The sequence below is a fragment of the Anopheles funestus genome, chromosome 2RL, assembly GCF_943734845.2.
Source record: "Anopheles funestus chromosome 2RL, idAnoFuneDA-416_04, whole genome shotgun sequence".
Classification (NCBI taxonomy): Eukaryota; Metazoa; Arthropoda; class Insecta; order Diptera; family Culicidae; genus Anopheles; species Anopheles funestus.
In genome coordinates this window covers 6,534,460-6,559,715 of record NC_064598.1, presented here as the reverse complement: position 1 = coordinate 6,559,715, position 25,256 = coordinate 6,534,460, and the positions used below count along the sequence as shown (strand labels likewise).

General features: G+C 44.3%; 1 protein-coding gene across 7 annotated transcripts in view; it reads left to right on the top strand.

Moving 5' to 3' along the window:
* The window catches only part of LOC125766393 (interference hedgehog-like), a 77,499-nt gene that overhangs the window by 22,073 nt on the left and 30,170 nt on the right, over positions 1-25,256 (top strand). For 5 of the 7 annotated variants that reach the window (XM_049432294.1, XM_049432290.1, XM_049432292.1 and 2 more), the window contains one exon: positions 9,444-9,497. The exons of the other annotated variants lie outside the window; for them this stretch is intronic. The gene's annotated coding sequence lies outside the window, so the exon portion shown is untranslated. The remainder of the gene's footprint in view (positions 1-9,443; positions 9,498-25,256) is intronic. 7 annotated transcript variants of the gene reach the window in all.

The following is a 25,256-nucleotide window of genomic DNA, read 5'->3' as shown; positions in this document are numbered from 1 at the left end:
CGCATACGAAACGCACCCTTCAAAAGGGTCAGTTTGATTTATGACATCCCACTGCAGCAAACCGACCCTGATGCATCTCGTAGGATCGCTCGTGCTGAGCAAACCTCACCGAGAGGAGCAAAAGAAAAGGTACGTTCAGGTTCGGACAGAGTCCTACCTTCTTGCGATAGTGGTTGGCAAAAGGGATGTTTTGGTATTAGAATCACTGGCAGCTGTAAATGTGAGAATGTTGTGCGAGATGTTCCATGATCCTTTCGATCCTACTTTCGAACGTGAGCAGAAGAACATTGATGGTCCCAGGGAAGTGTCACTTTAGGCCGCTGAAAACGATCGGAATGTTGCGGTACAAATGGTTCGCTTCGGTCGTTAAAATGGGAGCGATCGCGCGTGTAGGGAACCATTTCTTTCTTCTTCGTCTGCTGAACGGAGTTGATGAGTTCAAAACTTTCAAGAATGCTTCAGAACTGTTCGAGTACCTGTTTTGGATGAATTTTCCAAAAGCAAAGGAATGAAAGCAGTTCAGTTTGTACTTGCAAACAAAAGATCCGGAGTAGATCAGCATGTAGAGCCTGTAGAGATGGGGTAGAGAAGCATGACAACTGGCACGGTGTTGACAGTTCCTCGGTGATGTGCAATGGACGCCTAGCGGGTCAAGCCTTGTAGCTTAAGAACGTGAGAACTTAAACCCAGCGATTAAGTTTCGAAGTTTCGCTTTTCCCAAGCAGAAAAGGAAACGTCATTCTTAGCCCCCCCTTCCTCCATTCTGGGGCTTGTACGTTGGATTGTCGCGTTTGCACAGCAGCGGTGAAGATCTTCGGACATTCTCCGGAATGCTGTACGATTAATCTCTGGGCTGGGTTGGTGCGATGCAAAGCTCGTTACCTGTGCCCCTGTTGCAATTCTTGGTTGAGCATGTTGCTTTACTTTTTTTCTTCTTTGCACACCGTTTGTTTCCCCTCCAGGAATCCTGGAAAGTGGTGCAACGGAACGGGCATCTAGTAGGTTGAAGTGTTTTGTTTGGTTGAAGCCTCGATCGCGCCAGTCTCAGACTCCGACGTTCCGAAGAATTCTGAATGCTTCTTACGGGTTCTTTCATTCTCTCGTGTTGTCTGGCTTTGTGTGCAGTTTTGTGTATGCTTAAACACGGCTAAAAAGATGTCCGGATAAGCTCAGGTCCCTGCTGTTGGGATACGGCCCTACCAACTGCTGCTAATCCACGGACACGACTCGATCGCGCGGTTCGTTCCAAGTGAGCGAGAAATGGTGGTGTAGCTTCGTTTGAAGGGTGGATTTGCATCTTCTTTTTGTGATATCCACTTCAAGTGTCGTGCCAATCGGGAGGGGCGAACGGGAAAAGCAACTTCTCGAAACGACATGTGATGTGGTCGACGATTTTATCTGTGTAAGCAAACCGATCGGATAATAGGACTTGATGTAGCGTAATGGAGACTGACTGTCACGGAAACAGTCCTGTGATCGGCTTGTTTTTTTTTTTTGCTGGGACTTGTATCAACGTCAAGGGTAAGAAGGATTATGCTAGAAATATTGAAACAATTTCTCCGTAACTTTGATATTTTAAATATTTTATTTAAAAGACTCTCAAGCATATTTGACTTTGCCATAACATTGTAATGCGCGATGTTGAGGAAAAGGAAATATCAAAGTATTACGAGTTAAGCAGCTTTACGTATCCGGCTAGGATAGGCTATCAAATTAATTTTTTTGAACAAATATTCCACCTGTCCATTTTATATACGCACCTCTCCAAAACTGTTTTCAAAACAGTCTTCGATTATGGAGGATGAAGATCGGATTTGTATAAAGCGTGGGTTTTGGTAGATGAAGAAATCCAAAGCGGATGTTGATCAATTTTGATAGCAAAATGAAGCAAAGACCACAACTTACCTTACGGCATAGCTCATCCATGGTAATCCACAGTAGATAATATAGTTCGCCTATTAGACTTCGTCAAAGATTGGCGGTGTCATGCCTTATCGTATATCGGTCATATGTAAAAATTCATCTTCGATCCACCTTTGACAGTAGCATCGGTCTTGCAACATTCGTCTACTCGCTGGGATATTTAACGTGCGGGTGCGTCTTGTCGGACGTAGTTTACATGGTTTTGTTTCCTTGACGTTGACAGATAATTACCTAATCTAACACGCGGACGCACACAAACGAATAGACTAGAGGCAAGAGGCGAAAACACATCCACCCACCCACCATCTTGTTGTGTCTAGTCGACGCTTAGAGGATGGTGTCTTCTTTCGGAGACCTTCCCTATTTCTGCTTGTTGGACGCATCACATCCGATCGCACACGGTACACAAAGATGGCGGCGTCTTGTTACCGCGGAGTCGTTACGAGGTTGGTGCATGTGTACGACACGGTCTTCTTGGTCAGCGTCTGTCTCCTGTCTAACAGGTCGTTCCTTGTTGCGCGATTCCGTCCGTGATGAATGAAACGAAACCAAGAATAAACCGCACTTCTTGGAAAGGTGAGCGTGCGTATTATGAGAAGCAGAATGTAGTGCAAACAAACACACGAACCCATCCAGTGGAGTGATGTCGTCAGCGACGGTTGACATATTCCGTCCGGGGTGGGTGTGACATTAATGGCATCTTCATCTTTGATAATGGATGGATCTTGCCTCGCTTGTGCTATGGAGTATGGAACTGTAGCTTGTAGGATAGGCATGCGGCTTACATCATACCGTCCTGGAGCTGCATAAGTAAGCGTCATGGAGGAATGGAGCGAAATGAATGATCGCATGGTGAAAAGTTAAGAAGGAGCTAATCCCCGCTGATGTGTGATTTGTTGAGAGTAAAACAAGCGATATAAACAGTATTTCATTCAATACTGTTATGAAGAAGATGATCTTTTTAAAGTCCTTACTTGTTTGGAATATGCACATAAATGGTAATGCAAAGCTAACCCGAAACACTAAAAGCTGAGATTATTTGCTCGGACCTGTTAGCTCTGGACGAGTTCGTGAAGAAGAGGTAGTAGGCGAACGACAGGTCTTAAAATATTTATGCTCTTTTCAGTTTTTGCAAAAACCAACCGAACAAAAAACTCGTCCGATCAATTAATCACTAGTCGCATTTCACCTGTCGCCTTGGGAGAAATGGTGCTCGCGTAGTACCTCAGATAAGGCTGCGGGGGTTTTGGATGGAGCAGGTGAAGATTTCTGCATTCCACACAATTTGCTTACTTCAATGGAGGGAAAAATGGATATATACAAAGGAGAAAAGGTGTTTGGCAAAAAAAGAAAGCTAGAAAACTCCTGAATCAACCAGTTCCGAGGATTTGCAAATCGTAAATCAGGTTGAACAAGACAAGGGAACCTACATTTCTATATCTATTCCAGTTCGCGTAACCAACAAAGTGATCGTTAAGCGATCTTAAGTGAAGTTACTTTCCAAGCGGCTTTCAAAAGGTGTATAATATCAATATGAAATGTTGCAACGCTTCAGAATTTAAATGTGCCATTGTTCTGACGTTCGCTTTTCGCCCATCGATCTCGTCGAACGCTACGTCCAGGGATCGCGTGATGCCTCGCGTGAATACACTGTTACAGGCGCCATTTTATGTGTTGTTCGCAATGCTTCCGGCGCGGCGCATCATGCATTCGTTCGAACGGCTTCTGTAATTATTTATTTCCCGTCAAGAATTCCATCCCCATTTGGGGGTTTCTGTGCCCCAAAACAGCCCATCCCATCTGTCTTCCTTGGATGTGGTCAGCTACGTTGAAGCATTATTCAACGGGTAAAACGATTCAACTCTTTTGGGACTTTTTTGCGATGTTCATCAATCCGAGCACGGAAAGTAAACCAGCATCGAAAGGTGATGTCGATCGCGATATATTTTGTCGCAAAAGAGTACCAGTAAGGAAGAAACACCCATACACACTCGCACATTATTGGTGGAAAAAAACGAACCTGTGGTGTGACGTATACTTTCTCGTTCTCGGAAATGAGCGGAAAATTTATGCTTCCCAGGGTAAGAACGGGCAGCAACCAGCAGCAGCCGGTGGGAAACGATTTATGATGGCATCATGATCCCCTCGCGGTAATTTCGTGCCACTTGCCTTGCCATCTTCGAACGTTTCGGCATTACCCTGCCGTCTTGGGAAATGATTGAGAGATGCGAGAGAAAGAAAGAAAGGGAAACAGCCAGGGATAGACAGAGAGACTTTGTAAATCACAAAGAAGACTACATATTTTGTGCCAGAAGCAGAAGAAACTAACGATCAACGGAAAAGAGCACACACGCAGCACTCGTCTTAAGGATGGTCATCTTCACCTGTGCCTTGCGCCTCCGTGTCCGTGAGCCCTGAAAGCACGATTTAACGAGGTCCGGTCAATCGAACCCGATCAACGACGTCAGCCCTTTACTGACACACACAGACACACAAACAGCGTTGAATACTCCCGGAGGGGCCAAGAATTTTGAGCACCTCACAACCCAGCGGTGGGGACACACAAACCCCTATTTTTCGGGATTGAAGCTATGTGTATGCTTTTTTTTTGTTATTCGCTCCACCTCTAGTTGGATTCCTTTCTTTTCGCATTCGCCACGCGATCGCACGGGGTGCAGTTTTCGTTCGGAGCAGCCAGTTACAGCAGCATCCAACCGTTTTGTGGATGAAATCAAAAACTCAACTCGTGCAAAAGTGAGAGAGAAATAAGTCGACCTGTGGTCGAATACCATCCAACATCGATCCGATCGCCAGCGCCATTACTTGCCCGGGCGTACGTAAGGAAGTTTTGATGATACGGTGCAGAAGAAAGGAAAGAACGGAGGAAATGAAACAGCACACAACAAGCCGAAAGAAGCAATCGCTTAAAATCCCGAAAATGATGCTGGTTCCCGGTTGGGGTTCTCATCGAAAGCTCATCATTGTTGGCCCAAAGGAACGAAATGGTCCCGTCGTTTAATAAGTGTTTTTCTTGTTCTTCTTCTTCCTCAACCGTCTTGAGTTGATGATTGGGGTGGGATGGTGGTAGTGATGATGATGATTTTTTTTTCGTTCGTACCTCGACTGGGATGATTTTCCTAAATTGACTTCTATTGACCGCCCCCTACTGCATCGTTTAAAGCCTCTTGACGAAAGAACTCTCGAAGGTGGTTAAAGATGTAATTCCCAGTGTCCGGGATGGTTTGAGTTTTCCATTCCTTTCGCTGTGGTTTAAGGTAAAAAGGGGCTGAAATAGTGATTTTACTGTTTTAAGTATTTGTTTAAAGATAGTACTTTTTGTTGAAAGAAGGATTATTAAACATTATTATTTTAGATTATTAGAAATAGTAATGATTTTTATGCAAAACATATTTTTACATAGTAATATACTTGATGTTTCAGTAAATGAATTACAAGACAATAGTACCTAGTTTAAGATAAAAATGTAGGCATAGATAAGGTATAAATGGAAGATAACGGCCCTGGACCGGGTTTCCTGGAAACTGATTAGTGGTCACTAATCACTTGTTAACTTCCATTTTCTCATAAGGTGAAAATCTTACCTTATGTCTGCATCCTATAAAAATATTAGTTATTTATTTACTTATATCTTTCTGTCAATTTTGTGGCAGACGAAGCTTAGGGGTCGTTCACGCTCCATCTGCCCTTCGGCGTAGAATCTTGCACAACAGCCCAATGCTAACTGGACTTTCAAGTAGGAATTCAACTCTTGAGCAGACTCGATGGTCAAATCTTCAATGATCTTCAAAATAAGGTTGAAGAATCGTGCATAGAAGTATGATGAAAAGTGGTTTTGTAAAAAAAAAAATGAAGTTTGAAAAAATGTGGCCGATGTATTCGGCTTTTGTTTGGACACTTGATGTTCCAATAATTCTTCGAAATCACACGAAATGTGTAAAGGATTAAAATAACGCATTTTATTATTATTTTTCCTATCATGTTGCTACCCCCAAATGATGTGTTTTATTCAATGCGTTTGATTGATACAACATGGGTTGAAGAAATGGAGAGATTTGAAACCGTACGCTCCAACACCGATATTTTATAAAAAGATCCTATTAAATGGCGTTCGTGGTTGCGTGATTGATGAGCGGCTTACGGGTTTAATTGGCGCAAGTTTAGCTTCTGCGTTTTTTGGGGCGTCGTTTTGAACTCGCGCAGAATCGTAACGTTCACACGGCGAATGCGAAGCCACGCTTTGAGGGGAGAAAAAAATAAGAGAGGATCAAATTTGATGCTTGTTGCAAAGTTGCGCTGTTACGAGTATGCTAACTTTCGCATACTAGAAATTCGATGCTTTCGATGTTGGGACGTGTTTTCAACGGTTGTGATTGTGGTTAACCTACTGGAACCGGAAATGAATTCTTCGAAAACAAATCAGTTGACCAACGAGTGAATGGGGTCCCGAAGTGCCCATATGTTAACTCCAGACAGCATCATTAGCCACGATCCACACATTAGGCGTGGATTCCAACGTCTCATGTTACTATGGTTCCAGCTTTTGCGACGTCCTCATACGCCGTGTGGACGGTGTGGTGAGCGACTTCAAACACTAAACTCTCCCGTTACCTATAAGAGATGGATGTAACAAGTTCGAGACGACTGTTTCTTTCCTACGTCAGAGTTGAAGAGCAAATTAAATAAAAGTTAAATTAGTACTGAAGCAGCACGTAACTTTAAAGTTTCGTGATGCTGGCAGGGTCTGTAGTGTAGTTTAGATGCGTTCGTCTCTTTATTTTCTAATATGAATCATCAAGCGTACGAATTTGGCGAATAAAAACCGGTCACGTTCCCAAAAGCAGGTCGTTTATCGTCGTGCGACAACTTGATCCTTCCAGCATCTAATCAGGTGGTGTCAGTCGTGGTGTCCGCTCAGGTTGAAGCCGGTCGGCAGTGCGAGTGCGTAGTGAGACGGGGTCGTAAAGTATACATGTTTATTGACATCTTCCCCCCATCGAGAGCGAGGAGGGCGACCAGCAAAAGTGTGTTGGGTACCGCTTTTCGCTGTTGCTAAAACCTTCTCAGTTTTTTTTTCATTTTCATTTTTTTAAGCATCAACTTAAGACCTAACGGTGTGGGGTCCTGCCAATGAGACACCGCGGTACGGACATACCTGTGCCCGTATTAATCTCAACCATGTTCTCATACCCGATGCGCCTATATCCTTTTATCGTAAATTATACAACTTTATGATCGGTTGCGGTTCTCGATCATGGTTCCGCCAGTTCTGATGTTGGGCGGGTGGTTCGAAACCGAAGGTCGGCAAAAATTCATCAACATCACATCATTGTTGCGCACTGTGTAAGGTGTGGATTATCCATCCACGGTGCGTTGCATTGCGGTAGCGCGCATCAGTTTCCACAGGAACGAATCCGAAACGGGGTCCCCGAACATGATCGTCGTTGGTGGGGAAATATCCCGTGGGGAGTAGCACGCAAACTCTTCAATGTTTCCTTTTTTCCGCTTTGATACCAAGCAACCAGAAGGAGGCCGTAGAATGCAATCCGTTTCGGTTCGTAAACTCGGTTTCTGAACGTTTCCAGTTTACGGCTACCCCCCCAGTGAGTACTGGCTTAGTATTCGTAAACAACAACGTGCCTGAACGGACGTGCCAAATGGATGAATTTTAACGAACCAAGGGTATCCGGAGGAAAGGGAACGGAAGGCTAAGACGGAAATAAAAAGCGACACCAGCGAGACTCGGTCCATAAAAATGACACTACTTTGCAAAATGTTAATCATTTTAATGACGGATTTCGTTCCGGCAGAGACCGGAAGGTTGGGGGGTTTTAAGGCAGCAAAGGAATGCTCGTTTTCATGGTTAGTTTGTTTGGGGGATATTGAATAAAATTGTTTGTTAGTTTTGATTGCGAAAGAGCTGTGTTTTTAAATGTTTTACAATTAGGCTGATACTGGAAAATCAGGACATGCCATAGTGCGGATTAGTTTAACAGTCTTAGTCTTAACGTACTTCGAAAGATATTTAAGCAATAGCCTTACACCTATTGATAAATATTTGATGACTCACCAGATTTCTGGGGTCTAGTTCGGTCCTGATATTGACACTGAACGAGTCAATCCTTAAATCAATCCTCAGATAGTCAGTCCTTGCTACAGGGTTGAGGGGCAAGGTCGTTCCGGATGTTATTTGATGCGATTTGATATAAAGTTTATAGCATCCAAATCCTCAAAAATTGGTCACCTTCTCAAAGAAATATTAGCATAATAATCGTTTTTAGCTTGATAGGTTGTCGATTTGCTAGACAGAAGCGGTAAAATATATTCAGTTATCTAATAGATTCAAATTCCTATGCTGGAACTGATTTAAAAATACATTTCTGAAGAGACATTTTCTGCCGATGGGTATAGATAAGCTATGGTTCATATACTTAATTCCAAAAAAAAGAAACAATTTACTAGATAATCAATGCATAATTTCCCCCCGTTCGATCCAAAGATCCCTATCGTCGATAATTGGTGCCATTGAATGTTGAATGCTACATTCAGCATAATGAAACCCTCCCCATCAATATTCGGCACACCATTGAGCGAGGTCGGTCTTTAGATAAAAATCTACCGCAATCTATGGAACCGGCTTCGTGCCCGGTCACCACACTACTACTACTGCTGCGACATAAAGGCGGCTAATTAAAAATGCAACTCCAGCGCTTGCGGACGTGACTGCGGCGACGGACACTACGGCGTGTTGCAGCTGTCGGGTGAAGGTGGCACAAGTCACCTGGAACCGTTTTTTTGTATGTTTAGAATCTTCTTGTAACACGGACGGACGCAAACGAAACGCACCAGTCTGATGAAGATTTAATGAAGCTCGAAAACCAACGCACCGAGGGGTGAAGAAATCTCGCACTCTTATCGGCCGAAGCGGATCGTGCGGCAAGTTTGCAGCAGAACCGTACAAAACGAGCCCCGGTACAGATAATACATCCATATCAATTTACGGCGCCTTTACCCGATGGCGATGAGATTTCGGAAGGTGTAGATGTGGAAAGGATATGAGCTGGAACTATGGGCACTGGTGGGATTGATTTATGATGCACCTGTTGGTGTTTTTTGTTGTTGTTGTTGCGATGGGGGTGTAGTACAAATCGGACTCGCTTTTTCTGTTTTTTCTTTATAACGACCCCACTGACCCCACTATGGGTAAATTCCCGCGCGTGGGGGTTTTTTTCCTTGGGAAGCGAGTGTGAAAGATAAAGGAAGTGCGTTACGCACCGTTGGAGCATTGCAGAGGCGAAGGTGTACATTGTGTACCTTCACACTTATCTGGGCCACCCCACACGAATCCGAGAATGGCGCCTTTTGGTGGCGATAAACCTCCAGAATTCCACTCTTCCCCTTTTGAATATTATCCGCGCAGCGCGTTGTTTACACTGATTCTGTTACACAAAAATACAATTTCTGCTATCTTTCTTTCTCGCTCCTTTTTTTTGCTGTTGCAGATAAGTGAACCTCCAACACCGAGCCGGCCACGGTAGCATTCATCGCGAGAAAAGGTATGTACGCGTATCATCTTCTACCTTGTCTCTAGGGCGTTAAAAACAAACGGAGCGACATAACTTATGCGAAGCAAATTCCCTTCCGCGAGCACTTATCGCACCGAACGAGGGCCGGACTTTTTTGGGCGGAGTTCCCATCGTGTGCAGGAAGGATTCCGGGCGGTGTTCTCTGTACGTCTCTCGGCAGTATCCTAATTACTGGTGCCTATTTGCTATCCGATTAATCTCATTAGCAACCCGGAACCTGGGTCGTTACGTGGCGAGATGGTTACGTTACGGTGGCTAAGCAGCGGCACTAGAATGACTAATTTTCTTTACATTTCATTAAGTCCATGTATCCTGTATTCTTGTGCCATGTTTGTCTGATGCTGTGCAAACACTGGCAAACCGCAGTTTGTTTGAGACGGCTTGCGGACGGTTACATGGAAATACTTTGTTGCTGCTAGAACATGTCCCCATAAATTAAGGGACGCACACGTGTATATGCGCGTTTGGCTGGAAGTATCTTAACTTCTTGCGACACTGCTCTCCGACCCAGGTAAGGCTTTCAACCCTTTTATCCCGTCGGGTGTGCGATAAGTCGTAAACACTGGAAAATATCTTCCAAGCACAAGAAGAATCAATACGCTAACGCCACCTGTCTTTGCGTTCGGTTGTGTCGTCTAGGCGGGTAACTCCAGAACCAGAAGTTACCAGTAACCATATTTTCTCACTCGTATTATTGTACAAACAAAACGACTACAGTTCTCGGGAAGATATCAGTTCGTTCAAGTTCTCGGTTGCAACATCACCATAGCGTCAAGTGCGCACAGGTTTCAACGGAAATCCCATATGCATCCGCTCGCAAGTGACGCTGCTGGTACCCGATGCCTAGTACACGGCCCAGCGTCGTTTTGTTTGTTTCTTGTTAGCTATTCTGGTTAACACCGAGATGATCTGGCCGCTACTAATGCTGGTCTGGTTGGTTTTCTGTTTTGTTGTTCTTCTTCCATTCGTGCACCGCAAACCATCAACGCCGCAAGATGGAACGCCACGAATGTCCCACTCGTCGCGGACGGGGACCACAAGTTGTCCAGCGTAGCAGTCTCCAAAAAAGGGTCAGGTTTCCGTTGGTGTGCTCCGCCCAAAAGCCGACTCGCACTAATTGACAGCGCGGTACAGAGGTAGAGCTGTATGCAGGCAGGGGTATGATGATGTTTATTTTAAAAATTGGTGGCGTACATAATATACATATATCAATCAGTAGTCACGTCAATGCTAGTCTCAACATCCAGGGAAGAGAAGTTGGTCGCACCCATACGGACCCAGGAAAGGTTTATGCTCATGACTTCCTCCGTAACAGCAATGCCTTGGACCCGAATGTCTATATTGGTTTCTCAGTCACAAACAAACGATATCTTCGATCTTCAGTTGCGGAACAGTTCGAGAGCACGTTGATACGAGCTCTTGTACTTCATCATCTTGGTCCGAGTATCTGAGCAAAGCAGTAAATGCAATTTTATTACTACATCCAACATTGGAACAGCTAAATCCACTCTTAATTAAACAATGTTTGTCATCAATGTGATTGAAAGTGTTCGTAAATATTCCTTACTCGGATAGAATTGAGTGATCGAGAATTGGAGTGATCTTACATAAGCCCAAACTAGGTACTTTAGCGAACACGAACGAACTCTGAGTTCAAGAATGTGGCAATATCACCAAAAATGGGTCGTCACTTTCTATTTTTGTGAGAAGAATTTCGTCACAAACAACAACAACAACAAAAAAACCCCCAAAAAAGAAAACACCGTGGGTGGTTGAAACGCCTCTTGTGGTAAGGTTTCCAAAGTGTGTAATTGCTCATCGGGGCTCATCATGGTATAGGTAATAAATAAACAACCGCCCCAGAATACACCACTTGTGCCGTTGCGAGACAAAATTCGGCGTTTCCGGCTTCGGGTTCGCAAGTTTCTCAAGTGGCGTCGGCAATCCCGCGTGATGTTCGTGCGTGATTTCAATGTGACTTGTGTCACGCACATTTTTTCCGATTTTCCCTCAAACGATCGTACCCGGTTGTGTAACTTACTTGGGTGGCGCTCGCTTTGAATGGCGTTAATTTGATGCGCACGCGTGTTCTTGCTAATAGCACGATGAGCACGTGCCCGTGGAGCAAAACCGCTTCCGGTATAGATTTCCTTACCGACCCGGCTGCGGTTGGTGCAAAGAAACGATGAATTAACGATCTCATCTCTTCCGGTCGATTCGTCGGGGTGTCTACAAGGGAAGAAACCGTTCATTGGAGGATGACATCTATTTTCCCTTTCAGCACAGCGTGTGTGTATGTTTCCCTTTCGGCAACCCCTAGCAGGAAGTGGTGTCGTGTAGTATGGTTGTATGGCGTTTTTTTTCTGGGTGGTCTGGTAGAGAAGAAAATGATAGGTTCGTTTCGGACACCCGATGCTTCACAATTAGACCACTTGAAACGAGGCCAGGATCAAAAGGAAGCTGCTACGGAAGTGAGTTCTATTAATCAGCTAATAATCAAGCCCTTCATCCATTGTCCCAACATGGCATCTCGACCGTGTCTGGTAGTTCGTTTGCTGCGAGCACCTTTCAATTCCAGCAACTGGCGCCACTTAATGATGAGCGATATCATCCGTCCAGAAACAGGCGTTCGTACACCGAAGAATTCCGTAACACACATGTCTATCTGTCTGGGCCGAGAGACACAAAACGTGACACTGTACAACAGCAGGTATTACAGCGCAACCCTGTTGATACATTGCGATTAGCAACGCATACGTAGCAGCACCCGTAGCCGAAACTGATAAGCGGGAGACGGTTTTTTAATTGAAACCACTGCCAATCAATTGTCGTAACGCCGTCAAGGCAGAGTGACTTTGGTTCTTCCGGCACAGGATTACAAGGGAGCTACGCAATGTCAGACGTATGTTTTGGTGTGTTTATGAGTGGAAGAGAGAGAGAGAAAACATGAGTGAATGTTTCGAGTTTGTCGATGTTTTAACCGGTTATCGATGTGCGCCGCCCGTCTGTATGACTTCGTAACGTGTCTTCTGCTGCTGCGTTACCTTATCAGCAGTTTTCCCCGTATTGGAGTTTCGGGTGATAAAATGGGACACCATATCTGGCACACCTAGCGCGAGCCGGGATGGTCATCCACTGGATGCTGGATGCTCTGATTGATTTCTCGACCAATTCAGAACCGTTCGCTCCCGAACACCGTTAGGTCCTGTGGCGTTTGAGATCCCGGTGCACTTATCCTTATATGGAACGTTGCTCGTAACGACCAGTAATTAGCTAACCTCGGGTTACGTTCTTCGATTCGATTCGATGGTACAACATCTACGTTTCGCAGTGAAAAAGGAGTTTTCGCTAAAGAGCTTTTCTGTATGGGAGAGTTTTTTTTGTGTACAATGAAGCAAATAAGTGAACAATGAGAAACCTAGAGTGAAGTGTTTTTATGTTCAGAATTTGTTCTCGTCCGAGATGAACTCCTTTCTGCTGGCGTATGTGAGTGGAATGTAATGTAACAACACAAGATGTGGATCTTCCTCGGGTAAACTGAACTACTTCTGAAATGGATGACACGGGCGCCTACCCGTACTCGTAAATGTCACGTAATTATCATTAACCAGGCGGACAAGAAATGGCACAATAAGAGGCAACTTGTAATTGCTGTCTTCAAGCAAACCTTGGATAACAGTATGTGTGACGAAAAAGAAAAAAAAACTCCAAACTGAGAAACGTAATGAAGATGGAATAAACAACAGCCACAGGTATGAGTTGTTCTGTTGTTTCCTATATTTGTGCCTGAAATGGTTCTACAGAGTACAGCGAGAAGTTTGAAATATGGTTCCCTCAGATTTGTGTTTTTTTTTGGGAAGACAATTTCAAGACGACGAACATTCCCAGTTGCGTCGGTAATGGTTAGCAAACGCATATTTGATCGTAACCGATGCATTTAGACGACATTGTCTGGTGGAATTGTCTGGATGCGGACGTGGATTGGAAGGACAGAGATCTCACTCTTCCCCAGCAGCAATCACGCAAACGTACGCATCGAAATGCTGCCTGATTCCGGTGGTGGAATTTGGTGCAAAACCTAAAGGAAACCAGGCAAGAAAGGACTAAACAAGTATCTCCCTGTTGCGGAAACCTCCATAAGCCAAACCTTTAGGCTGTACACTTTGTATTCCACAAGCATTTGTGTCTGGAGCACTTTTTTTATTCGCTTTGCTTCTTCGAAAACTGGTAGTTTCCACCGTTTCCACCACGATCTGATGTGGAGGCTGGTGACGTTTACTATTCAACCTTTTTTTTACTCCCATTCTCTCTGTCTCCAAAAACGAAATCCAACTCCGAATGCAGAATCAATGTTACCCGGTCGGAAAAACGGGGGAACAGAATGGGCAACAAGTTCGTGAGAAAATTTCCAAAAATCCAGGCCTCGCTAAGGCCAACAGGAAGCAAGTGTAAACAGTTTGTATGATGGTTTTTTTTGTTGTTGTTCGTTTGTTGATTTCGTGCAAGAAAACTCCATCGGATGCGGATGCATTCAGTATTTCACTCTAGGTACACCCGGTGAACCCTGGCGGCAGTACAACGAATTTCCATCGATAAGCGGACGATTGTTCTGGGTTGCTGGCTGGCAACTGGAGACGGTTCCAGCAAAAGTTTACCCCTCACTACCTTGTGAGCTACCCTTTTCTCTTTCTTCTGCTCACAAAAAAAAGGAAAACGATGGAAAATAAAACACGAACCACTCGAAACGTGCTGCAATGGAAATGATGCATTTGCCCATGGCGCATCTCAGTGTCCCCGAAATGTGTGCACGCTCATTATTGTACGGTTTTGACGTGTTTTTTTTGGTAGTTGATAGTTGTTGTTGGTTGTAGTTTTTCGTGGTAGTTTTTCTTCGATCCACTGATGATGGTAATTACTCGCAATGAAAATGTCGGAAAATTGGGTATGAATTTTAATGCAATTTCATCGAACGTTTGTATACGGCCGATGAATACTAAACGTGCGCGTTACGGAATGTTTTTCTTTTCTTCGTGCGCATGAAACTGTTTGACTTGAGAAAACACATCCAGATGTAAGAAATCGCGTTCGAGATGTTTGATTGAATGGAACTTTATTTGCCTTACCGACACGATTATGGCAGACGTGAGCTGAATGTCAGCAAAATGTGTGCCAAAAAGAAATACGCAGCTATACTATATACGCGTGACTTTTACACCTGAAGGTGCTTTATTTTGTCCAAGCATCCACACACACAGAGGATGCCACCAAACGCTCATACACCGTCAGCAGTGTGGACGGTTAGCAATCCCCAGTTGCTATGTCTGCTAGCTGCTAAAAATATAATTTATTGAACTGTCCCATTTTGACACACGCTTTCAAAACACGACCCATCACCCGTCCCCATCCGGGTGCTGTCATTTCCACCACGCTTCAGCAAGTGCTTGGGAAATTCTAACTCCCCCCCCCCCCAAACGAATTCGGATGGGTGGTTAGGATTTTCGGAATGGTTTTTTTAATGTGTGCGTGTGCTTGAGTAGGAGAGGGACATTAAGGGGTCCACCTTCAATAAAAAGGCCTACGCATCTAAGACGTCGTCACCCACGCGAGTAGGGGCGAGTAAGCGCGAGTAAATGAGATGTTTTGCTTGCGGACAACCCCAAACAAACGGAAGCGATTGGGTTCAGGCCCGGTTTTCCCACCTCCAGCTGCGCGGTGGAAATGATTAATTCTTGACCTGGATTTAAAAAACCCACTCCCTGTGCGTGCCCATCTTGTCAGCGTGCAATGAAGACGAAGCCATCGCATTAAATGCGGTATCACCCGTTTCCAACACACAGCAAAACAGCCACGATGCATCTCCGTACGTCCAATGTTACACACGGCTTACCAATGTGCGGTGGGATTAGATAAGGTGCCCATCCAACCCATCCAACCTCAAAACGAGCCCCATTTTGTGTTTAGGGCGAGATGGAGAGGTGGGTGATATCTCTGCAAAAGGGTCTTACATGCCCAACCACCCGGAATGACGGCGTTGGGGTTGACAAACCGGAATCAAACATTTGCATCCGTTGGGGGTTTTCCTCCAGCAGCTTTGTTTGTCATCATCGTCATGCGGTGTCATTTCGTCAGCAAATGAGTGGAGTTGTATTTTTTTTTGTGGCACTCTGCGATGCTCGGGGGACGGACTGTTTTCCCTGTGTGGATAGTAGGAACACAAGGGAACAAATATCCTAAAGATGGATTATGTTTTTTTAAACTAAGTTTTGTTATATTATTTACAATACAATTGTTCCTTAAATATTTAAAGAAATAAACCATTTTAACAAGTAGCATATTTGTGACATTAATATCCTATGCGCCTAAAGATATGCAATGTTTAAATTATATGATTTTAGAAATTTTCAACAATGCTTTTTAGACCCCAAAAATTAGAATTGCATACCTTTGGGCGTTATGAGCTTAACAAACAATTCCTCGCAATTCAAGTGTTATAGTAACAGGAAAAAGACATATTAAATATTGATGTAATGTGCATTTGGTTCTAGTAGAAAATCATTTCATCCTATAATAGCCTGGGGCTCAGTTAAGTTGTAACTCAGGAATTAAAACGTTTAGAAAATGTTCCACTAACATTTGGCTTTTCCCCACAGTGCACTGGGCGGCCCAAGAACACCCACATCGACAGTTGGTTAAAATCTTGTTTTTTTATGCTTTCACCCTTCTACCTTCCTGGCTCGTTCCAAACCTCACCACGATTCGCTTCAGGTGAACTAGAAAACGAAAGCAAACGACCGAATGGAAAGTATCAAAAGCGTGTACACCTTTGGCCCCCCCGATGCTAGACAGCGATGTGTGTCCCACCTGAAGATGCTAGAATCGAAGACACATGGGGACATGGGTTTTTGAAAGAAGCAGCTATTTTTGTGACAGTATTTCTACTCCACTTCCTTCGAAGCGTTTCTTCGCTTGTCGCCGTTCGGCCAAGTCATGGCCGCGCATACAACTGCATGCATGCGGGAACAGTGCAAATGAAAATGAGTTGCACCTTCCGGGGACCGGATTTTCATTTCCATTTTGCAATCCAAACAGGGAAAAATGATGCAGTTCTTCGTTATGTTCGTGTAGACGGCATACATACCCTTTCGGGTGAGTGGTTGGTATTGGTGGGAAGAATTTAGAACGGGTACTAGTGGAACTGCATTCTCACTTTCGCCCAGGTGCACAGGTACATGTGGGCCAGAGACTTTGTGGAGCATATATTTTACCCTACTCCCTCTGATTCTTGCCTTCTTTTCCACTATCTCTCTATCTCTCGGTCCCTTCTAAATCCAACGTTCGAATATGGCTTGGTGTACGTGACGTGCAGCTAGGTACAGAAAATATGACATTCATTTTCTGACGAATGTACGCCAACATTCGATACAAGGACTTCACTTTCCTGTCCCACCAGAGGTTGGGTTTTTGGGGGGAATGGTGGATGAAGGTATTTTTTGTTTGTTTGCACAGAATAAAAGGGAAAACGGAATGTAAATAGTGCTGAATGAAGTTTTCGCCAGCGAATGGCAAAGAGTAATGGGATGAATCGTTTGGAGGACGTCCTAGTTTTTGAATTTTCAACCAGAAATATGGAACACAGCTAGTCAGTGGCTTTGGGGAAATTGGAAAATACCACATCCTTTTGTTTTTTTGTTGTTGTGCTTCGTAATGTTTTGCCACTCCTATTTACCTGTTGTCGCTAAACTGTGCTTCGTTATTCTAGTGGTCCGACACGGTTTGTAACATTCGGTCGATAGACGACCGTGCGAGTGTTTGGAGTGGAGTAGGTTATGTTAAATTTTGCACAAAAACTATGCTAAGCAGGTACATTTGAATTTTCCAAGCATCTGATCATGTAACAGCTGGTGTGGGATAGGCGAATGTTTCTACCGTTTTTGATACGAAGAATGAAAGACAACTTATTGTGGCAGCACGACAACATGTTCTTCCTCAAGATGATGGGATCGGACAGGTTAGGTTGGTGAAGTATGACATCGGATTTTCGTGTATCCGATGCAGTTCCGAGAAGATGATTAAGATGTACGGAAGTGATTCAGATCGTACGGGTGGTAAATAGTGAATGAGTTCACCCAAATTCAATCGAAGCTGTACCGGATTATCACGAGCTAAGCAAGAAGCTATAAATAGTAGTTTCGTTTAAGGGGACGGTTCAGTAATCGTAGAAATCATTAAAGGAACGCTGACGTTAATATTATTGGATGTATTTTTATGTATTATTTTTCGGAAACTCTGAACTTTTTTAAGAATACTTTAGTTACTCTTGACTCTTGACAAATTTATCACGATTCTATAATCGTTTAAAGACAAAGATGCTGTATAAGGTCTTCTCTAAGACAACCATTCCTATGTAGGTGGTCGCCCACTTCCGCTTTCACATCGAAGCACGACAAATGACCATGTGCCGACACCGTCATCATCTACAACCCTTCAGCCCTTCGAACCCCACATGTGGCATGTTTCGATCGGTTACGATTAATTCTGCTGCCGGTGCTAACGGTGGTGGCTAATCTAATTAGACTTACCACTAATGGCCATTTCCCTACTTTGGAGCCCGTTTCAGCACACCCATTTCGTGGTTCATTCGTGCGTTAATGTTTCGATTCGGGACTGATACGGGAAATCGAACACGTGTGAAGATCTGATTTTTTGTAACCTTTTTCCAAGACACTTGGATAGGAATTTGGGAGAGAGAGAGAAAAAAAATCGAACAAGCTGATCACCGCAACAAGTGGTGCTAATTTACCATTCGAGTTGCTTTTGGATACGATTTCGATGCGAGAAATCGCTGCTGACATACGTCTGTCAAGACCTCCCAAGAGGCCACTGGCAAGAATCTGATTTGTTTTACCCGTTCCTAAGTGTGTGTTTTTTTGTATGAAAAAAACAATCTCAAAGCAGATGAAGTTTCAGCTGATGAAGCAACAGTGGCACGGCTGAACAAACAATTTACCGGCGTTCCGTGTTTGGTGAATGAACTCACAAGTATGAGCACAAACATTCGAAGCATGTTTTGACATATTGTGCTGAAAAATTGCACATTTGCTAAGGAAGGGTGGACGTGTTGTGATCGTGTTCGATCGCGTGGTTTTGTTAAAACAACTCGTAAGCAACTATAGTCCAGAGTGTTCCGCAAACATTCCGACCAATGGGGAAGGGTTTTCCGCTTTTGCTTAGCTACCACACTTGACACATATTTAATAGGCCGCATAAATCATACCAAATGGCGGTTAGAGTTTGTCGCGTGTTTTTGGGTTGTCGGTGTTTAAATTGCGTCATCGTGTTCTAGATGTGGAGAAGCCGGTAGTGAAGCGACTTGTAGAAGATAATGCATCACCACGTTCGGTGATGCTTCTCGTTCCCTCGCCGAGAAGCGGGTCGTTAAACGTTACGAACTCCCGACGAATCACCACCAGTTGAGAAAACATTTGTCTGACTTTCGACAAAAATTAGCGCCGCCTAGATGGGTAGGAATTTGCAACATGATTTGTGATCTGACGCTACTTATGTGACTTCTCCACGGGACACTTGTACTCTTGCAAGGCTTCCAAGCTAGCGATTCGACGATGGTGGGTGTTTATTTAGAATTAGTGGTCGAAACTGGTCGCCCTTGAGTAGTAAATCTGTACCAAATCAAAACGCTAATTCGCGATTATGAATTGAGGAGGGGTTAGTAATGTCCATACGGGGCATCTTCGTAAATGAGCGTACCAGATGGAACAGGTCTTTCCATTAAGGTTTCTGATGTGCCGCGATGAATACTCCATCTGTTTTGGGTGGTGCAAGTGTGCGAACATCAAACCAAATGGTGCTCGAAGACACGACATCCTACCAGTCAGTGTCATCATGAGTTCCCGAGGAGTACGGTGGTAAATTTAGGCATTTTTCTCCCAGTGACATTGTTATGATCGTTTTATTCATCATTTCGTATTCATGCCTACCATCGTTCTGGTTTCTCCCTACTGTCCAAAACTGACCGGAGATTATTTGCAACCATTAACCAAACGGAAATGAAACGGTCTTTTGTCCCCCATACCAAAAGCAAATGGCTCCATTACGGAAGCTGGAAGTTTCGTGGAGTGGTGAAGCGTTTTATAGAATTATTGCTCTATGGCGCCCTTGTGTGTGCGGCCTCATTAACTTTTCGCTTTACTTGTCCGTATAAAAAAAAATGAACCCTCCAGTTTCCAGTCCATATTCCATTCATTACCTGACGAAACGGTTTTGACTGGCTGTTCACCACTGGACCGCAATGCGGCGCAAACGCCTCGAAGGATGTTTGAACGTAAAGATGACGATTAACGATGGGTTTTTGAAAGCTTTCCCTCAAAAATGTCCTAAAGGGTGTGCTGGGAAAGAAAAAAAAACACACACAACGACTACCAAAATGAGAATGGCTTCAAAATTCGCTAAACTTCCCGCCATCTATTCACGAAATGCACCGTTTTGGTTTGGATTCAGGTGGGAATGATGATGTTCATTTTTTTTTGTTGTTGTGTGGTGGCTTTTATTGAGATGTTGGGTCATTTTGGGAGTGTTTCCCTTAGTAAAAAGGTACTTTAAGCTGCGGCGGAGGAGTATCTTTTATAGACCACAAATTTTAATGAGGCCAGCTGATGGAACGGTAGGTTTAATGGTGAAGAGAGTCCGTTTGCAAAAAAAGGGAGTTATTCGTGGAGTGTAAAGATTGCGGATGAGGTTAAGATTGTGCCAAAATTGATGTGGACAAAGTAATAATTTTCATATTTTTAGCAGCATTCAGATAGATTAAGAAATAGTACTGGTCAAGAAAATGGTTCACAAAGACTGATTATAAGACTGAATGTTTTGCTGCTCAGCTTTAAAAAATATGAACAATTACTATCCGTTTGTTTTTCCAATAAATTTTAAACATTTTTTTGCGCTAGAATGCATGTTCGCCCACAAGTCACGTATGTTCATTTTTTTAATCGACACTGTAAGCTGCACCATTGTGCTGAAAGGATTTAGAAAGCATGTTGCAGCACTTGAGCATTTTTTGTTTGTACTAGCGAGCGCATTTCAGCCATTCGTACAGCAGTTCAGCAGCCATTCCGCAATGTCGGAAAGTGTCCGGTTGTTGTACCTTTTTCCTTTTTTTTTTGAGAACGGGTTCTCGCTTCCACTGTCAGTCTTTTCAACGTAACGGTTATGATATTTCCGTGCCGTATGCTACTGATGCTGCTGCAGGCTGCCCGGTGGCAAACTTCAGATCGGTTGAAATTGAATTAAGAAGTGCAACGCTCACTGCAATTTTACCGTGTTTGTCTTTCGTTCGTACTGGCAGTTCGCCTTTACCGTGTCCTTCGTGCTACAGCCGAGCACTAGCGGAAACGAAGTTTATTTTACTGCTTTCCATTTATTCCATTTATCAATTGACTCGTAATGTGCGGTAGAAGCACCACCGAGGAGAAGGTGTTGGTAGTTCACGTTCTTGGCCGATGGTTAGAAGGGTTACGGTTAGAGGAATTTAATTTTCCTAATGATTCGATTATAATCCGTTCGTACGGGACCGCATGGGCAGATGAAGAAAGTATAAATGTGAGGTTTTTTACCCTTACTGCTACCACAGATGAGATCCTAGCGCGAGTTTGGTGTTAAGTGCGTTTTAGCGTGCATCAACCAGACTCTAATCGTGTACTAACGTTTCGTGGCGGTTGTTCAACAGCTCGGTGGATCATCTAATAACGCTTAAGTGATTCTAACACCGAACGGAGAAGCAGAAAGGAAAAGGAACATTATTTTTATTTATTTGAAAGTATCACAGCGTAGTACACGCTGCCATTTCGATCGGTCAATAGTTGTTTGAATTGCACTTTTTTCTTCTTTCGCACCCAAGATGCATTTCAAGCTCTCAAGCACGGCTAATACCAGCAAGCCTGGTGGTGGCTATCATCTTCATTAATAAATTTTTATGAGCATGATAAATTTTTACGATCCACTCCACTCGCGCTGACGACGACCTCACAGTTACACGTTTTGCACGCGGGAAATGCATCAGCGTGTGCAGGTCACTCGCCGCTGTGCTAGATCGTACGTTATCGTGCACTATCGTTGCCCCGGTGCGTTTTATGGCGCAATGTGGCGTTGGTTGTTGCTGAAGATGTTGGAAATGTGCACGAATTCTTGTTTATCCTTAATTGACTTTCATGTAGGTAAACATGTCATTGGCTTCTTCAGTGGGGATGAGATATCTGGATAAGATGCTCCCGGGTAGGTGGTTATTGCCAATTAGAAATTCAAAATGAACCGCAGAAAACAGAGAAAGTAGGAAGTAGCGTCTCGATTTACTGAGTGTTTAATTTCCCGGTAGGATTTTTCTGTTCTCTCGCCAGGTACTCTCAAGGATGAGGTGTTAGTTGTTGAGAAGAATACATTGAATGGATTGCAAATTTTACTTTTCCATTTTTGGTGGTTATTGCGGTTATGCAGTGCCTTGTATCGTCATGTGAATGTGAGCCTCCTGGCGAACTCTATGGCTGTCGTCGAAAGATCTTCATCTAGATTTTGTTGCCTTGTTGTTGAAGCCTTCACAACGCAGCACACATCGATGGTGGTCTTTTGCGGTTTTGGTGAAAGGAAGGTTTTACAGTTTATCGGGACCTGTAACACCCCCAATAACTCGTTACTCTCGAGGATCCAAAGATCCAAAGCGACCATGTGGATGGAAAGTCGGTGTCGGTTGTGCAGTAATGCCAATTCCCCAGCCGCGGCTAACTGTGGTTCAGATGTCGGTCCCTGTGGGCAGATCGATAAAACGGTAGGCAGCCATATAGAGGGTCATAATCGTCAATAAGTACAACCATTACAAAGTTCCCGCTGCAAACGCCACGGTTGGGGCGGCATCAAACGGATTACCTGTCATCCGGAAGGTCTGAAGCGTTGCCAATTCCACAGTCGAATTGCTTAACTTTGTGCTTGAATAGTTGTGCGGTTAGCTTTGGCGCATAATCTGGCCCCTGAGAGGGAGAGAGCAGATATCCATGCATTATTTATTTATATACATGTTCCAAACCAATTTAACGGTATCTTTTCGCTTTGTACGGTAGATCGGCACCGTGTGTATGTAACCCGTTGAGTATCCCGTGCCTTGGTTCGATTGTGGTGGATAGTTCTCATGTTTGTGGATCAAGAGTCGGCCTCCGACACGACCACGGCCACTCAACCTTCTTCGTCCGGGCATGCATAACTTGTACGGCTGCGTCCATACGATTATCGTATAAAACCCTTCCGAATATTTGATGCCTCGTGGTCCCGTTTATTCGGTCTCTCACGATCGCACAATCGTACCGGTCGCAACCACACGATCTAACGGATGATGATCTTCGACCTCTTGCCGCAATGTGTAGTAGAAGCCGGAACGGAATCAAACAGCCCGGGGAGAAGACTGTGGCAAAACACAGATTATGCCGATAATGATCTTACGGCTCTTGTCCGCCATGTAGTCGGGTGTGTCCATACTGCTGGAATGTAACGAGGTCATGCGGAGGGTGGGGCTTTAGAATTTAGGGAGTGTGTGTGTGTGTTTCGGTTTTGTTTACCGAACAATAATCTTCAGACAGTTTTGGGACATGTGAAGCAGTTATACGTGGCTTGTCTTGTTGGGATAAGACGTATAACACCGGCAGATTAAGAAGATATTGAACCGGACGGCCTGATTATCACCATATCGATCGAGGTTTGAGAGCAAACTTTTCCGGACTCCTCCAAATGACACACAGCTTTCGGTCACGAAACTATTCTGAAATAAGCCCACTCGATCGGCAGTGAGGTTCATCGATGAATCGGTGATTCACAGTTCGCTCCGAGACTTGACACCAGGTTTGTCCGGCCACACTTTTGGACGACCCGAAGACCACCGCAATTCATTTGCCGGAATGTGGTTTGCTTCGGGTTGCTTCGGGCGATATCGTCCATCCAACGGGACTTCTGTTTGCCGTTCGCTGATATCGTACTGATCTACATCCATAAAAGGGATCGAAGGCTACTCTCCTAGGGGGGAACCTCGGCGATTGATCCTTTTCCGAACGGACCGCAGCGTATGTGCAATGAAAATTGGACGTATACTGTGGCGAAGAGCAGGTTTTCGTAGCGAATTAGGTTTATTGGGAGCAGCACTGAAAAGTTGCTCTTGTTTGTGGCGGCAACACCGTACATGGAAATTGGGCGAAAGAGAGGTAGCGATTTTATACGGGGGGCCGGTAAGGTGGCCCTTATCACGGGTGCCAACGTTGGTGCGTTCCAGTTGCGATTAATGGTGTGTTCTCCTTGTGTCGAGTTGGCCAGTTTCAGGTGTTGCGGCTTGCGACCATGTTGGACGATGTGCTCCCTGATGTCGGGATAACTGGGCCAAGAACATTCCTTATTGACATGGTCGGCACGGTTGGAGATGCGTGCAGATGGCAAAAGAGTGAAGCTATTTATAAAAGAGAACGGTACTTCGTTTTGCAGACTTTGAAGGGAAATGGAGCGAACGTTTTGGTGTGCAGCTGTGCCAATGATGTTACCAAACGGTGAATCTCGCTTCCAGAGACACGTCCCGATTGAAATGTACACACCTGCAACATTTCTTTATCACGCTTAGCATCGCAAAGATTATCGCCCTACGATACAATGTTAGTGTCGCTTGGAGTTTGTTGGCACCGTTCGAGAGTATATTGGACGACCTTCTCAAAATCTGTCCGACACCTGTTACAGCGAACCGCGCACAGGAAATGTCATAATCTTGCCCTTTCCTTTGCACTTTTTTCATCTTGCTTTGACACTCACACACATCAATGACGCCTCTTCAACGGCTATTGCTTCAGGCTGCATAGGCGGGGGATTTTGAGCAGCACGCGCAATAATTAAAGTTTATTTCCTACGCAAAACGGAAAAGATTTTTGGCATGCGAAACCACCACCAGTGACCAGGCGGCAAGCGTGTCAGGATAGTGTCTCACGACGGTATCCGTCGATGCAGCTGCAAATAGTGAAGAATTTGAAAGTGATCGTAGAAACTTAGCCAGCTCTGTAATGTTTCAACGACAGTTATCGATCACACAGCACGCAGGAAGTTGGTGGGTGTCTGCCCTGTTACGTAGTATATCTCAGAGAATGCGTTGAACAGATAGGGTGGATTGGTTAAAGGTCTCTTCGTAAGACGCTAGGCTACAAACTCCCACAGACGAACGTCAGGTGATATGCGTTGGCGAGGATTTGACTGTTGTGATCTGAACTCAACAATCGTAGCAAGGATTAGAGTCCACGGGGTCGTACCGTGCTTTGAAAACGATGCAATTCTCATACTTCATCCGCCAAGTTAACAGTTCGTTTAGAGAGCTTAGTTAGTTCGGGATTGTTTGTTATTTGTACGCTTATTTACGATTGTCCCGTAGACGTTAATAACGTCAAATAATGTCACTCGGCAGACGTCTGACGAAACGGTGAAAAGTTACAAATAGAATGAATTTATTAACCAACTATGGCAAGCAAATAAAACCCCCCAAGGTGATCAAAATTGCTCACGGTTAGTAAAACAAAATACACATAAACAACAGCATTCCGATTTTACCATCCGTGGTGCTGGCAGTGCGGGGTTTAATCATTCGCTGAGCATCGTTTTCGAAGATTTATGTCTGTTGCGTCTTTGTTGCGCATCAACGCGTTTCAAAGTCAG